Raw genomic sequence first — 18,544 nt, 5'->3', positions numbered from 1 at the left:
AAAAAAAAAATCTCCACATATATCAAAGAATGAAATCATACAGAGTATGTTCTCTGATTACAGTTAAATTAAGAGAGAAATTAACAAGAAAAAGAGAACTACCCCCCCTCATATATTTAGGAGTTAAGCAACATATTCTAAACAATATTTTTCTAATGGAAATTACAAAATATTCTGAACTGAATGATAACAAAGATGTTACATGTCAAAATTGTGAGATCCAGCTAAACCCATTCTTAGAGAGAAATTTATAGCCTTAAGTGTGTATATTAGAAAAGAAAAAGGGCTGAAAGAATCAATGATCTAGCACCCATATCAAGAAATTTTAAAAGAGAACAGCAAATTAAATTTTAAACAACAAGAAGGAAGGAAATAATAAAGCTAATAAATTAATAAAATAAAAAGCAAACATTTAATAAAAAGGATCAACAAAGCCAAGAGCTGATTCTTTGAAGAAATTTTAAACAAAAAAGGATAAATCCTTAGTAGAAACTGATCAAGAAATAAATGAAGATAAAGGGCACGTCACTACAGAACCAATAGATATTGAAAAACAGTAAGATAATATGTGTAACTTTATGAAAATAATTTTGAGACTTTAGATGAAATGAGAAAATGTCTAGGAAAAAAGCATCAAAATTTACACACACAGAAAATGTTGAGTCTTCCATCTATTAAAGAGACTAAATCCATAATTAACAACTTTTCCACAGAGACATCTCTAAACCAAGATGGCTTCACCAGTGAATTCCACGGAACATTCAAGGAAGAAATAACATTAATCTTACACAAATTCTTTCAAGGGAATTATTAAAACAAAGAAATACTTCTTAACTCATTTTGTGAGTACAGAACAACTTTATTGCCAAAATCTGACAAGAATATAATGACAAAGGAAAATTATTATGAGAAAGGTATATTTCTTTCATGAATACTGATATAAAAATCATGAAATGTAAGCCAACTTAAATCTAGATATATAATATAAAAATATAAACTCACATCTAGTTATATAAAAAGGATATTATACCATCATAACTAAATTGGGACTTTTCCAGGAATGCAAGATTGGCTTAACATTTGAAAATTAATCACTGAAAGCTGGAATTTGGAAAAAAATGGCGGCACAGTAATTTCTAGTGCTCATCCCCCCCACCAATAACAATTTTAACAATTATCTGCACACAAAAATATCTTCACAGGAGTCAAGGATTCCAGGAGAGAGATTACAGCATCTGGGTGAAGCACAGAAATAAGAAAAGATGCATTGAGGAGGGTAGGAAAATAGATTCACACTATCCCCGTTTTCTCGAGCCCAGGCAGGCCTGTGCGGAGATAGAAACTCTCCTCACGGGAAGAGAGTGAAGTGAGTGCCTGACTTGACTGCAGACCCCAGAACCGGTTCGCTCCAGCACCAGGCTGACTCCCACAGCCCGAGGTGGTACCCTGTGGGCTCCCATGAACCCAGGCGCCTGCCGGTTCCAACAGCCCCAGGTGGCTCCCATGCTCCTGGTGGGCTCCCATGAAACCAAGCTCCCAGCTGGGACCAGAACGAGGCTGCATACTGCAGATCCAGGTTTTCGAACCACCCCAGTACCAGGCTGGCTCCCATGGCCCCAGGCCACTGCCAGGCTGGCCCCCACAGACCTGCACTCCAGACTGGCTCCCGTAGACCCAGGATCCCAGCCTGCCCCAACAGCAGGCTACCCTCCACAGACGCAGGCTCTCAGCTGGCCCCAGTACCAGACCAGCCCCTACAGACCCAACCTCCAGGATGGCCCCTGAAGCCCCAGGTTATAGGCTGATTCCCATGGCCCCAGGCTCCAGGCTCACCCTAGCAGGAGGCTAGCACTCGTGGCCGCAGCCCCCAGGCTGCTCCCTCCAAACCAGGCTACTGGACTATCCCAGTACCGGACAGACTCCCATAAATTTAGGTGCAGGGCCTACCCCAGGGGTCCCCAGCACCTGGTTAGACCCTGTGGACCCAGGATCCAGGTCTGCCCACGCACTGTTGTTGGGAATGTAAATTGGTGCAGCCACTATGGAAAACACTATGGAGGTTTCTCAAAAAATTAAAACTAGAACTATCATATGATCCAGCGATCACACTTCTGGGTATATATCTGATGGAAACGAAATCACTGTCTCAAGATAGTTGCTCCCTCATGTTCATTGTAGTGTTATTCACAATAGCCAAGACATGGAAACAACCTAAGTGTTCATCAACAGATGAACAGATAAAGAAACTGTGGTGTGTACACACACACACACACACACACACAATGGAGTATTATTCAGCCATAAAAAAGAAGAAAATCCTGCCTTTTGTGATATGGATGGACCCTGAGGGCGTTATATTAAGTGAAATAAGTCAGACAGAGAAAGACAAGTACTATATGTTCTCACTTATACGTAGAATCTAAAAAATCCAAACTCATAGAAATGGAGAGTAGTGTGGTGGTTGCCATGGGGGTGGGGAGAGGTGGTGGGGGTGTGAGTGTGGGTGGGGAATGAAAGAGATGTTGGTCAAAGGGTACAAACTTTACAAACTTCCAGCTATAAGATGAATAAGTTCTGGGGATCTAATGTACAGCATGGTGACTATAGTTAACAATACTGTATTATATTATTGAAAGTTGTTAAGAGAGTAGATCCTAAATATTATCATCACACACAAGAAGGCAATTATGTGAAAGGATGGAAGTGTTAACTAACCTTATTGTGGTAATTATTTCACCATATATGTGTATCAAATCATCATGTTGTACACCTTAAACTTACATATGTTGTATGTCAATAATATGTCAATAAAACTGATAAAAAGAAAATTAATGTAATTCATTACAGTAAAAAAATAAAGTAGGAAAATCATTTTATTATCTCAAAAGACTGAAAAAGTATTTGATAAGATTCAAAAACCATTTATGGTTTAAAAAAAGACTGCTCTGAGCAAAGGAGAAATAGAGAGGAATTTTCTTCTTTTTTTTGTGAGGAGGATCAGCCCTGAGCTAACATCCGTGCTAATCTTCCTCTTTTTGCTGAGGAAGACCGGCTCTGAGCTAACATCTATTGCCAATCCTCCTCCTTTTTTTTTCCCCCCAAAGCCCCAGTAGATAGTTGTATGTCATAGCTGCACATCCTTCCAGTTGCTGTATGTGGGACGCGGCCTCAGCATGGCCGGAGAAGCGGTGCATCGGTGCGTGCCCGGGATCTGAACCCGGGCCGCCAGTAGCGGAGCATGCGCACTTAACCACTAAGCCACGGGGCCGGCCCCGAGGGGAATTTTCTTAATCTGACAAAAAACACAACTCTAAAAAAGCGCTTCAGGGAACACATTTCCTAATTGTGTAATGTTGAATGCTTTCCCTTTGAGATCAAAATGAGACAAAAATAACTGCTTTCACCATTTCTATTATATTGCATTAGAAGCCTTAGCTGGTACAATGAGGCAACAAAAAGAAATTAAAAGGAGTAGGGATTAGAAAGAAACAAAAACAACTTGCAGAGAACAGTTTGGCCTTTTCTTGTGAAGTTGAACTTGTGCATAGTCTATGATCTAGCACTTTCACTTCCAGGTATATAGCCTGTACAAGACATGTACAAGAATGCTGGTAGCAGCATTATATTCCTCCAAACTGAAGGAAAAACCCAGATGCCCATCAAGAGTAGAATGGATACATAAATTGTAGCACATTCACATGGTGGATTACTATACATCAGTGAAAATGAATGAACTCTAGCTACAAACATCAACATGGATGAATCTCAAAAATAAAACACTGAGCAAAATAAATGTCACAGAAGAGTATCTGTGGAATGACGACATTTACATACAACTCAAAAGGTTGGAGAAAACTAAATAATATATTGCTTAGGGATGCACACGGATGTGATACAACTAGCAGAAAAATTATTATTACAAAAGTCAAGATAAAGGTTATCTTTAGGGAAGATGAAGAGGCTGTTCTTGGAGGGCTCCTAAGGCACTAGGTGGTTGTTACAAGGGTATTCTTATTCTTCAGGCTATATATATATATTTATATATGTTTTATGTGTGATATATTTCACTATAAAAGCTTTTGCAAAAGCCCTTCTCTTTAGGTTTAATTACCAGTTTACAGAAAATACAAAAGATAGAGGAACATGTTAATGACACCATGAGTAAACAAGATGCAAAGTCTAGACTTCGTGGAAATACGGAGGACAAATCATCTTCTTCCTTCAATACAAAATTTCAAGGAAAAAAAAAAAGAGATGAAGAAAGACCAACAAATTACAAAAGACTTAAGAGATGTATTAACCAACTGCCATGTGTGGACCTTATTTGGATGCTCATTCAAACAAATTACAAATGTGACAATTGCAGATATGTGAACACTAATGGATATCTGATGACAATAAGGATTTATTCCTGATTTTATTGGGATGTGGTGAAAGTATCGTGGTTATGTTTAAAAAGGGAGTCCTTATCTTTTAGAGGTAGTTAACGAAATTTTTACTGATGAAATTATATCACGTCTAAGATTTGATTCAAAATAATCTTGGGGGAGGTGGTATAGAGAAAACAAGATTGGCCATAAGCTGAAAATGATTGAAACTAATGATGGTATACCTGGTTTCACTAAATATTTATATATGTCTGAAATTCTGCATAATAAAAATTAAAAACTGGGGCCAAAAAAATGAACTTTTGAATTCAAAAAGATGTTTTGAAAGGAAGGAAAAATAAAGAAGTGAGTGTGACATTTTGGGGTTCATCGCCTTCTCACCTTGCCCAGAATAGCACCATTTTGTTTTTTCACAAGACAATCTAGATCATTGCTTCTCAGTCTTTAACGTGCATAGAAATCACCTGAGGATCTTGTTGAAATGCAGATTTGGAATCAGAAGTTCTGAGATGGGGCCTGATATTCTGCATTTCTAACAAGCTCCCAGGTGATGCTGATGCTAGATTGTCTTCAAGAAAGCAGTCTTTCACCTCGTCATAACCTAGATGCCACTGAGCCGACCACTTATCCATTCTCCATCAGTCCTTCCTGGTTCCATTCCCCTTCTGGTCCACCTTGGATTCTGCGGCTCAGCTGGACAATCATTCTCTTGTAAACCCACTCAACATCCTTGCCCTGTTCTCTTCTGTGGAATTTGTCCAGCAAAACGTCAACCGGACTGCACTCTACCATCTCCAGTTTCTTGAAGCCAAGCACTTGAATGTTACTGGAGACAATGACACAATTTTAAATATGTGCTCTCTGTTCTCAACAGGCATGCTGCTTTGCCCAGCAATTCTACTTCTTCCTTTAGGATGCTTATTTCACCCTCTCTGAGATGATCATTTATATGTCCTCCTCTTCCCTCTACCTATCTTCTTTTCTCTCTACTAATGACCTTGCCTTATATTTCATTGTGAAAAGAAACATTGACAGGAAATTCTTTATCCTCTCAACACCAAATCTACAAGTTTTCATGTATCTGTTCCATCTTTTTTCCCATTATTCACTCCTGTAAAAAATAAAAACCTATCACTACCTATTCCTTCACATACACTTTGGATCCCATCCCCTCTCTCCCTTTCAACTGGACCACTTCAATAGTTTACGTAATCTAGAGGCTCCTGTCTTTTTTTCTTTTTAAAGCAAACATAAAATCAAAACAGTTCTCCTGACTCATATCTAAACATTGCCTGATTTCTGTTCTCCCTTTCACAGGTTATTTACCTTCATTCACTCCTCAACCCACTCCAATCTGGTTTCCATCCTCACCACTCCGCCAAAATTGCAATTGTCAGAGTCTTCAGCTACCTCCATGTTGCCAGCACAAATAGATACACTTTTCCGTCCTCAGTTGGCTCAATGTCTCAGCAACATTTGACCCACTTGATAGAATGCTTGATTTTTTTTCCTGCCCTTTCCCCCCACAAAATATTCTGATCCTCTCCTAATCCTTCCACCTTAAGGAAAGGTTGTCACCAACCTGCAGGTCTTCTGCCATATGCCCCTTTTCTTCAACTTCTATCAAACCCATCAGCAAAGCTTGTTCTTTCTACCTCTTAAATATTTTTCTAATCTGTCCACTCCCATTCCATCTCCACTACAATTTTATTAAACTAAATTGCCTCCTATTTCCCAAACAAGCCACATACTTCCTTGCCTCGGGGCCTACGCACACGCTGTTGACTAGACCAGAACACCTAATCACATTGTGAGTTCCATATAGCCCAAATGTCATTCTAGGCTAACAATCTCAAATTGAGAATTATCTGGAAATCCAAGTCATTCCCAGATATTCCTATGAGAAGAGAAGGAGACATTTCTACACCACATTCTAGACACTCTCCTAATCCACATGCAAAACAGATGCTCAGACTCTTGCTTGTTCAAAGCAGAACAGAGAGTCTGATATATGACCAGGTCTAAGTTCATCTCCAATCATAGCAAAATTGGCTCTCAATTTCCTCTTGACTTTCAGTTCCTCCCAGAAGAAGGATCCAGCTTATTATTTTGAATCCATGTAGCAGACTGGAAACAAATAGACATAATATTTTGTAACTCCTCCAGTCAAGAGGTATAACTCTCCATCTCTTGGATCTGGGCTTGACCATGTAACTTGTCTAGGTCAATGGAGCACTAGCAAACACAATGCAAGCACATGCTTGAAAAGCGCCTGTGCACTGGGGCTTCCCCTCTCTTGCTGCTTTTGGAAGGCAGCCATCATATGAAGACGACTGGGCTAGCTCACTAGACATGGAGACATATGCCCGGTCAATTTCAACCGCCCCTGCCATCCGCAGACACGTAAGTGAGACCACCTAACATCAACCACCCCCAGCCAGCCTGCCAGCTGACCAGCTACATGAGTGAACCCATGCAAAAACAGAAGTACTGTCCAGATGATCCCAGCTGCAATTGCCAACTCGCAGCATAATGAGCTATACATGACTGTTGTTTTAAGCCACTAAGTTTTGGGGTGGTTGGTAACACAACAAAAACTGATACACCTCTTGAAGAAGTCTTTTCATATTGCAGATCTGTTTATACTTCTCTACTTGAAATGCTTTAATGGTTGTTCATTGATCCTGGGATGAAAATCAAGTCACTTTAGCAAGGCCTACAGAGACCCACCTAGTCTGGATGGCCTCATCTCTTAGGTTGGTCGCACCCACACACCACGCTCAGCCCATCAGCACTCTTGCTGCTCTTCAAGTGTCCCCAGCTCTTTCCCACCTCAAGGCCCTCACACATGCTATTCCCTCTGTCTGGAATGCTCTTCCTGGCTCTCCACCTGGTTGACTCCTGCTCCTCTCTCAGGTCACAAGTTAAACATTACATCAGCAGAGGGGACTCCTTTGACCAACCCTTCCCCTTCACTCCCCAACTGAAGTGTGTTTCCCGTTATACATTCTCATGCTACTCTACTATTCTTCTTCCTGGCAAATATCCTAATTTGAAATAATATATTGTCTTGTGTGATGATATGTTTAATAGCTGCCTTCTCCACTGGATTGTAAACTCTGTGAGAACAAGACGTCTCTGTTTTGTTCACAAATGTAGCCCCAAACCTTGCATACCACCTGTCATATAGCAATGTGGATAGATATTTTTGAGGCAGTTTATCATAGTGATTAACTGTAAAAACTCTGAAGAAAAACTGCCTGGGCTCAAATCCTAGCTCTCTCACTTACTAGCTGAGTGACCTAACTGCTTTGTGCCTCAGTTTCCCCATCTCTAAAATGGGGATAAAAATAGCACCTACTTGTTGAGTTGTTGGGTGGATTGTGCTCAGTAATTGTTAATTATTTCTTGCTGAATGGTTGTTAACATATCTGGATGACAGTGAACCAGAATCTTCTGGCATAGCCAACATCTCCTTCCTATGTGGTTACAGACACTACCATGATTAAATTTACATTCATCTTCCCCATGGCTAGTTCCTCATCCAAGGTGCTACCTCATTCTGCAAAGGTGTGGCCTCAAACTCTAACCCAGCTTTATGAGACGCCTTGTGACACCTGAGCAAGCCCCTAAGCATTGAGCACTGGATTTTGGCTTCTGCTTTAAGACCTGATTTCTTTCACAGAGAGTCAGACATTTGGGGTCAGAGAGCATTGTCTCTCCACTGGTGTAACTGCCCCTCCTAATCACTTGATGATCCCTTAGCTGAGCTGGGATCTGGAGCCAACAAACATCCACCCAAGAAACAGTTCTGATGGCCCCAAGAAATATATCAATCACCCTTAGCACATACACGCACACACACACACATACGCAACCAGAACTGGGCCATCCTCATTGCCTTAGCGAGAAAAACGTTTTAGAAGGGACAGTTAGTACATTTTCAATCACCAAGTCCTCAGAAGCTGGTCCTTCAGGTTCTGGACAGAAAGAACATAGAATCTAGGTATCCAAAAAAATAATTTTAAAGGCGAGGGGAGAGGAACTCCTAAGAAAAGCAGTGGGAGAGAGAGAGAGAAAGTGGGGCGAATAAAAAGAGAAAATAAGAGGGAGGTGGAGAGGGAGAAGGTGCGAGGTAGGAGAGCCTGAGAGGAGAAAGAGACTCAGAGGAGCGAGACTGAGAGAGAAGAGAGAAGATGGGAAAGAGGTAGGCTGGGAAGATAGGAGGAGGAGAGAGATGCAGAAGCTCCTTCCACCCCAGCGCGGCATACCCAGGGCAGCACTGCTCCTCAGGAGGGCTGCGTAGGTTTGGCCAGCCCGAGAGCTGCAGCTCCCCAGAGCAGGCAGGCACTTTCCTTCCAACGTGCCCGACGAGGGTGCCCCATGCATGCTAATGAGGCAGTCTAGGACGGCTTCACGAATAATTGCTCAGAGTGTTCAGTAACTTACCACGCTGGGAGTCAGTGGGCTGCAGAATGGTGGGGCACAGCTCCTGGGGGACCCCCAGCAGAGGGGCCTGGTCTCCAGGTAGCGGGTGCTCACAGGTTAGTGGCTGCGAGACGATGGGTTTTCCATTCAGTCAGGCACCACCCCAAAGGTAGGGAGAGCCAGACCAAAAGGCAAAGGAGAGGAGGGGAACCTGCTTGTGTTTTTGTATTTAAATTGTTTTTGAGCCCACGTAGCCCTGGGAGTCACATGCTGCCTCCAACATCACCGGAGTCATCACATGATACAGGTCCCCCATCATGTGATGAGACAAATCTGCCTAACTTCAGCCCCCCACCCCCACCTCCAGCTCACAGACTGACAGATAAAGTGCTTCTGGAGAAGCCGCCCTCCCCCAAAAAATCAGTGATAGAGGGAGAGATGCAGATGGAGAACCCTCAGAGCCCATGCAACGCTCAGATCTTGATGAATACTTAATACGCCTTTCTCTCTCCTCCTGAGCTGCTGCGACTTGGAGCAGTGCCAGCCTCATTCGAATTCCAGCCTTTGTGAATAACTCGAGTGTCGCCACCGTTGCTCCAGCAATTGCGGGGCGTTTGAGCTCACACCATCCTGCCTCGTTCCGGAAAGCCCAGCTCGGCTGCCTCACCTCCCCACAGCTTCCACGCCTCCTCCCAGAGCAGTGGGAGTGGGGCGGAGGTGGAAGACCGCGGAACTGCAGGAGAGGAGACAGCTCCTGCTGAACCTTCTAGTCCTTTTTTTTTTTTCCAGCTGCAATAGGAGTCAGGTGGGGCCCCGTCTGGCTCTCTGATTAGGCTGCCTCCTCTTAGTGATCGTAGCTCTGCTGTCTGCAGATCTGTCTCCCCCTCTCTCCATCTGTGTGCGTGCGTGCGCGCGCGCGTGCGAGCACGCATTTCTACATTTCTCTCCTTAATCGGGATACAGTTAAATCGATTCGGTTTAAAAATTTGTTGGGCTTGTTTCCTCCCATTGCAGTAAGCTCCTTTTCTCATTTATTCATTCACTCAAACAATCTTTTATTAAACACTTTTGTAGAGCTCCTAATATGTTGTAGGTCTTGTGCTAGGAACTGAGAAAGGAGAAAGGAGGGAAGAGATGTTGAGGAAATGCATAAAGCAAGATCTCTGCCCTTGAGGTGCACGCTGTCTGCTAGAGGCAACAGAAACGTAAACAGATGTAGCAGATGCAAATTTCCGAGTCACACAAACTCAGGCATGCAGAATGTAAATCCTCTATTTGTCTACACCCGAACTTCACCTCTACCTCCAGTCCCCCTCCCCCATTCTGCCCAATATAGGAAATTTAATCTAGTCACTTCCAAATAAACTCATCTGGGTGATTTTCTCTGCTTCAGATTTAAAGTAGGTCAAAACAAAGATTTTTCTCTTGTCATTTTCCACCCTAGAGTTGATATTAAGCTCTGATACTCAAATAAACAAGTAAACAAACTGTAGGAACCACTTTCCTTAGAAGGAGATAGTATGATTGGCTGTCACTTAGCAATTTGGGGCTTGTTTGTGCAAAGGAGGATTGTGTTTTAAGACCAGATGGACAGCAATGTAAAATGCTTCTGAAAGAGCCTGTTCCAAATCAGAAGTTTTGTTCTATACTGTCCTATACAATAAGAGCAGAGAAGGTGTCTGTGGCAGACACAGTTGGCTGCCTACCTCTGACTGAGTTTACATGACATGATAGATTAAGTTTCCTATGTGGGGTAAAATGCGGGCTTCGGGTAGAAATTAGGTTTGGTTGTAGACAAATAGAGGATTTGCATTTTTGCACACCTGAGTTTGTGTGACTATGAAATTTGCATTTGCTGTATCTGTTTGCGTTTTTGTTGCCTCCTCCAGACAGCATGCATCTCAAAGGAAGAGATCTTGCCTTACGTATTTCTACAACTCATATTCCTCATCAACAAAACCCCATGATTATTCCAACAGCAATGTTTCCAGCCCCAGGGATAAGTCCATTCTCCTTTGCCAGTGATTGCTCCAGGAGTGGGCATGTGACAGGTTCTTGCCAGAGGGGTGAAAGGGTCAACTGCTTGGAGCTTCTGGAAAGATTTTCCTAATTAATAGGAGAGAGGCTCAAGAGGAAAAAGTCCTTTTCTTGCTGTCACCTTTTGCTACTTGGGTGTGGTCATGGGAGGAAGCCATCATGTGACAATGAGGTAAAACACATCATTGACATACTAAGGATGGCAAAGAGGAAGGACAAAAAAACATAGGTCCTTAATGGAAATGAGTTGCCAAAGTGACCCTGGATCTGTTTATCTTAGAAAAATTCAGCTTCTTTATGGTTTAAGCCATTTTTAGTCAAGTATTTTATCCCTTGCGGTTGGAACACATCCCAACTGAAACAGCATTCACGAAATTTGCCAGTTGCCTCCTGATCTTCAATGGCCTTTGAAGAATAGCATCAGTGAAGTTGTGGAAGTGGAAGTCTGATGATGGTGAACTAAGAATTGGAAAATTCTGTTCCTGACAGTATGGAAGACCAAATAATCATAGAGAAATTCTGGATAAAATATAACAGGCATTCTTTTAAGTTCATAGTTGAGCTCTCTAAAAGGGAAGAAAAAACAGAAAACCAGGAAGAAGAAACAGAAAATCAGAGAGCTGAGCACATGAGTTAATACTGTGCTAACCGTGGGGAATTGGTGCTTGGTGGGAACATGGCAACCTTAGGGGATTGGGTTGTAACCTCAAGCAGATGTAAGAGACAAAGTCTTGTGCCTGGGGAGCTAGAACATCAACTTAAGGCCCTTAAAGTGCTGTATCCTCAGTGCAAAGGTGGAATAGAAAAAAAAGTCTACCTTTAAGTCCAAGGAAACATGGAAGCTTGTGTGATTTGACCTGAATTCTGGGTCAAGAAAAAAACAACTCCTCTGATAATTTTAATAATCAAAGCCTGCTCTCAGGTGACTTTGAAGTTTAATATACACTACTTTTATGACCTAGGTATACCAAAAATGAGAAATAACACATAAAGAGAGAAGCCTTGGAGAGGCAAACATAAAACTGATCTAGAAGGAAGTTCCCTAAACCCAGGCCTCACAGAATTCCCACGGATTAAGTTCCTATTGCAGATGAGTTCATAATCCAAAATTATAAAACACCAGTCATAACACAGAAAGCACTAGTAGACAGAACAAAGAGTAGGATTAAACCCTAATAAATTTCATATGTTGAAACAGCTAGATGGCAACTATTAAAAAAAAAAACTTTATGCTTAGCTTTTTAAAAAGAGGGAGTGCCTTTTGATTCCAAATAAGATGGAATAACAGGAATTGGATGTATCCTTCCACTTGAAACAACCAAAAAAAAAAAAAGACAAAATATATAAAAAAAAACTTTTTAAGACATTGAACATCAGACAGCAAAGGACAGTGATCTGTGAGACCAAGGAAACAAATGAGATGAGCCCTTTGATTGCCCCATATTCTTGCCTAGAGAGTGTTTCTGGGCTGCAGTGCAGAGAGGCAGAACTCAGACCGAGGCTGACAGTCTCCCTGAGTTGAGGAGACAGAGCTGGGAGTCCAGGGAGGCCAAGGCAGATAGATTTTGCAAGGCTGGGTGCTGCAGAGGAGAGAGCTGCACAGAGAATGGACTCTAGAGATCTGCAGAGGGTGCCCCTCAAGTCTTCAGCTGAGTACAGACCATGTGAGAAAACTACCCCAGATAATGAAAAGAACCACCCAAAAGGATTAGAGGGACCAATTCCAGGGACACACACAGGACCAGGAATAATTTCTGCCCACTACCCTAGAATGGAAAACTTCCTAATTCACAGAGTATCAGGTAGAATACTCAGAAGTGTTTTGCTTCAATGGTGGGACCAAATTATCCCTAGACTAAACCAACTCTGGTTAGCCAAGCAAACTTTAAAAGCAAGCCTTGAAAGGATCAACATGTTTCCAAGTAACTTAACTGCATCCCATATCAAAGTTCAACAGTATTTAAAGAAATACAAAAATATCCAGCATAAATCAAAGTAAAATTCACAATGTCTACCATCCAATCTCATATATTACCAGACATGCAAAGAAACAAAAAAAATAACCTACAGAGAGAAAAAAAATCAATCATAACTGAGCTAGAAATGACACAAAATAGAATTGGTATTTAAGGAAATTCAAGTTGTTATGATAATTATTTTCCATACGTACAGGAAGCTAGAGGAAAGATAAAAAATGTTAAGTAGAAATATGGAAGATATCAAAAAGACCAAAATCAAACTTCTAGACAGGAAAAGTATAACAACTGAGATGAAAATTACACTGCATAGGATTAAAAGTAGATTATATTTATAAAATAGAATATTAGTGAACCTGAAGACATAGCAATAATCCAAAATGAAACATAGAGAAAAAAAGATTGAAAGAAATAAACAGAGCATTAGTGAGCTATGGGACAACTTCAAATGGCCTAATATGCATATAATTGGAGACCCTGAAAGATGAGGGATAGAAAAAATATTTTAAGAAATCACAGCTGAAATTTTTCCAAATAGATGAAAACTATAAACACACAGATCCAAAAAGCTAAACAAGCACCAACCACAAGAAACATAAAGAAAACTACACCAAAGAATATCATAATCAAATTAATCAAAACCAATGATAAAGAGAAAGTATTAAAAGCAGTCAGGGGTCACTTCCCATTCGCTAGGATGGCTATAATAAAAAAAAAACCAGATAATATCATGTGTTGGCAAAGATGTGGAGAAATTGGAACCCTCAGACACTGCTGGTGGGAATGTAAAATGGTGCAGCCTCTTTGGAAAACAGTCTGGCAGTTCCTCAAAAAGTTAAACATACAGTTACCATTTGACCTGACAATTCTGATCTTAGGTATATATCCAAGAGAAATTAAAATATGTGTTCACATAAAAACTTGTAAATGTGTGTTCATACCAGCATTACTGACAATAGCCAAAAGGTTGAAACAATCCAAACATCCATCAACTGAGGAATGGATAAGCAAAATGTGGTATATACATACAATGGACTATTACTTGGCCATAAAAAGAAAATTAAATACTGATACATGCTAAACATGGATGAACCTTGAAAACATGTTAAGTGAAAGAAGTCAATCACCAAAAAAACACATATTATATGATTCCCTTTATATGAAATATCCAGAATAGGCAAATCTGTCAAGACAGAAAGTAGACTAGGGTTGGGGAAGACGAGGATATTGGGCAGGAGGTAATAGCTAAAGGGTCTGGGTTCTTTCAGGGGTGATGAAAATGTTGTAAAATCGATTGTGGCGATGGTTGCACAACTCTGAATATATTAAAAACCATTGAATTGTATACTTTAAATGTATGAATTGTATGGTATGTGAATTATATCTCAATAAAGCTGTTACAAAAAAATAAAAAAGCAATAAGAGGGAGGAAAGTACACTTTACATATGGAAGAACAAATATAAGGATAATAACAGATTTTTTGGTTGGAAAAAATGCATGTGAGAAGACAGGGTAACACCTTTAGAGTGCTAAAAGAAAAAAAAAAAACCAACCTAGAATTCTATACCTTGCAAAAAATCTTTAAAAAAGGCAAGTTAAAAACATTTGTAGTCATACAAAAACTGAAAGAATTCATCACCAGCAGGCCCACACTATAGGAAATGCTCAAGGAAGTCCTTCATGCAGAGAGAAATGATGCCAGATGCAAATCTGGATCTACAGAAAGAAATGAAGAGCATGAGAAATGGTAACTATGTGGGTAAATATAAAGACTTTGTTTCTTATTATTTAAATCTATTAAAAATAATGTTTAAAGCAAAAATAATAACAATGTATTGTGGGTACACGAAATAAGTAGAAGTAAATTATACGACAAAAATAGCACAAAGACCAGGAGGGTAGAAATAGAAGTATAATGTTGTAAGATTCTTATACTAACTACATGTGAAGTGGAATATCACTTGAAAATAGGCTGTAGTAAGTTAAAGATGCATATGATAAACCCTAAAGCAACAACTAAAATAATATTCATGTAATTAAGAGCCATAGCTAGCAAGTCAACAGAAGAGATGAAATGGAATAATAAAAATATTCATTTCATCTAAAAGCAGGAAAAAAGGAAAAGGGGGAACAAAGAACAGATGATTTAAACTTATCCATATCAATAATCACATTAAATGTAAATGGTCTATGGGCTGGCCCCGTGGCTTAGCGGTTAAGTGCGCGCGCTCCACTGCTGGCGGCCCGGGTTCGGATCCCGGGCGTGCACTGACGCACCGCTTCTCTGGCCATGCTGAGGCCGTGTCTCACATACAGCAACTAGAAGGATGTGCAGCTATGACATATAACTATCTACTGGGGCTTTGGGGGTGGAAATAAATAAAATTATAAAAAAAATGTAAAGGGGTCTAAACACCCCATTCAAAAATACTGATTATAAGATTGAATAAATAAGCAAGAACCAAGTATGTGGTAAGAAAAATCCATTTTAAATATAAAATACAAATAGGTTATAAATATATGGATGGAAAAAGATATACCAGGCTAACACTAATCAAAAGAAAGCTGGAGTGGCTCTTTAATATCAGACAGAGAGAGATGTCTACTACAAGGGATAAAGAGAGCAATTTCATGGGGCTGACTTGGTGGTGTAGTGGTTAAATTTGCATGCTCCACTTTGGCGGCCCCGGGTTTGTGGGTTCAGATCCTGGGCGTGGACCTACACACCGCTCATCAAGCCATGCTGTGGTGGTGTCCCACATACAAAATAGAGGATGGGCATGGATGTTAGCTCAGGGCCAATCTTCCTCAAGCAAAAAGAGGAAGATTGGCAACAGATGTTAGCTCAGGGCCCACCTTCCTCACCAAAAAAAAACAAAAAAAAGAGGGTAATTTCATAATGACAAAGGAGTCAATTATCAAAAGGATATAACAATCCTAAACATTTGTTCACCAAATAAGAAAGCTTCAAAATACATGAAGTGCAACTGATAGAACCATAAGGAGAAACAGACAAATCCACAATTATAGGCAGATATTTCAGTATTCCTCTTTCAATAATTAATAGAATAACTAGACAGAAAATAAGGGCATAGCAGACTTGGACAACATTTTAAGAAACTTGACCTAATTGACAATTATAGAGCATCCCACATAATAGCAGAATACACATTCTTTTCAAGTGCACTCAGAACATTTACCAGGATAAATCATAGTCTCAGTCATAAAACAAATCTCAACAAACTTAAATGGATTAAAATCATACAAAATATCCCTGGCCAAAATGGAATTAAATTGGAAATCAGTAACAGAAACAGATCTGAAAAATCCCCAAATATTTGGGAACCAAATAACACACTTCTCAGTAACTCATGGGTGAAAGCAAAAACCAAAAAGGAAATTAGAAAGAATTTTGAACTGAATGAAAATGAAAACACAGTGTATAAAAATTTGTTGAATGCAGCTAATGCAGTATTTAAATGTAAATTTGTAACACTAATGCCTATATTAGGACAGAAAGATCTCAACTCAATAACTTCAGCTATTACCTTAGGAAACTAGAAAAAGAAGAGCAAATGAAACACGAAGAAGTAAGCAGAAGAAAGAAAATAATAAAGATTAGAACAGAAATCAATGAAATAGAAAACTGAAAAACAATACAGAAAAATCAGTGAATCCAAAAGCTGATATTTTCAGATCAATAAAATTAATAAATTTCTAGCCATACTGATCAGGAAAAATAAAAGAGAAGACGGAAATTACCAATATCAGGAGTGAGAGAAATGACGTTATTCTAGATCCTATGGATATTAAGAAGGATAATAAGAGAATGTTATGAGTAACTTTATGTTGATAAATTTCACAACATAGATAAAATAGACAAATTCCAAGAAAGACAAAAACTCCCAAAGCGCCTCAAGAATACTGCAGAATATGAGGTCAATATATAAAAATCTATGGTGGTTCTATACACTAGTAACAAACAACCAAAAATCACATTAAAAAAGCAATTCAATTTACAATAGCACCAAAAAGAATAAAATACTCAGGAATAAATTTAAGCAAGGATGCACAAAACTTGTACACTGAAAACTACAAAACACTGTTGAAAGAAACTGAAGTATAATTAAATGGAAAGATATTCCTTGCTTATGGACTGGAAGATTTAATATTATTAAGATGGCAATACTACCAAAAGAGATCTACAGATTCAATGTAATCCCTTTCAAAATCCCAGCTTCCTTTTTTTCAGAAATGGAGCAGCTAATGCTAAAGTTCACATGGAAATACAAAGTTGGAAGACTCACACTTCCCAATTTCAAAACTTACTATAAAGATGCAGTGTGGTACTGGCTTAAGGATAAGCATATATATCAATGGAATAGAATTAAGAATCAAGATATAAACCCTTACTTTTATGGTCAATTGATTTTGGAGAAGGTGCCAAGTTTCAATGGGGAGAGTAGTCTTTCAACAAATGGTGTGAGGACAAGTGAACATCCACATGCAAAAGAATGAAGCTGGACTCTGACCTCTCGCCATACGCAAAAATTAACTCAAAATGTATCATAGACCTAAATGTAAGAGCTAAAATGATAAAATCCTTGGAAGAAAATGTAATAATAGATCTTTATGACCTTATATTAGGCAATGTTTTCTTAGATGTGACACAAAACACAACTACAAAAGAATAAAATAAATTGGACATCATCAAAGTTACAAACTTTTGTGCTTCAAAGGACACCATAGAGGAAGTAAAAAGACACCCCACAGAATGGGAGAAAATATTTGCAAATCATATATCTGATAAGGGACTTGTATCCAGACTATATAAAGAACTCTTACAAATCAACAATAAAAAGACAAATAGCCCTAATGAAAAATGAACAGAGGATTTGAAGAGACATTCTTCAAAAAATATATGCAAATGGCCAATAAGCACATAAAAAGATGCTTATTATCATTGGACATTAGGAAAATGAAAATCCAAACCACAATGAAACACCACTTCACATCCATCAGGATAGCTGTAAACAGAAAGATGGACAATAACAAGCGTTGGGGAGAATGTAGAGAAACTGGAACTCTCATACACTTTTGGTGAGAATATAAAATGATACAGCTGCTTTGGAAAACAAGTTAGCATAAGATCCAGCAATTCCAATTACAGGATTGAGAACTGAAAATACACACCCACAGAAAAACTTGTACACAGATGTACACAGAAGTATTAGTCATGAGAGCCAAAAAAGAGAAACAAGTCATATGCCCATCAACCGATGGATCAACAAAATGTGGTGTAGCCATACGATGGATTATTATTCAGTCATAGAAGGGAATGAAGCACTGATACATGATACAACATGGGTGAACCTTCAAAACATGGATGAACCTGCGTGAAAGAAGCCAGACACAAAAGGCCACATATTGTATGATTCCATTTATATGAAATGTCCGCAACAGGCAAATCCAGGAGCTGAGGCGAGGAAGGAATGGGTAGTGACTGCTAATGGATATGAAGTTTCTTTCTGGGATGATGAAAGTGTTCTAAAATTAGATAGTGGTGAAGATCGCACAACTCTGTGAACATACTTAAGACCATTGGACTGTATACTTTAAAAGAGTGAATTTTATGATATGTGAAATACATCTCAATAAAGCTGGCATTAAAAAATGGATCATCGGGCCGGCCCGGTGGCGCAAGCGGTTAAGTG

This window comes from Ceratotherium simum, chromosome 26 (assembly GCF_057802395.1).
Source record: "Ceratotherium simum simum isolate JZ-2026a chromosome 26, ASM5780239v1, whole genome shotgun sequence".
NCBI lineage: Eukaryota > Metazoa > Chordata > Mammalia > Perissodactyla > Rhinocerotidae > Ceratotherium > Ceratotherium simum.
Note: the sequence above shows the minus strand (reverse complement) of the source record.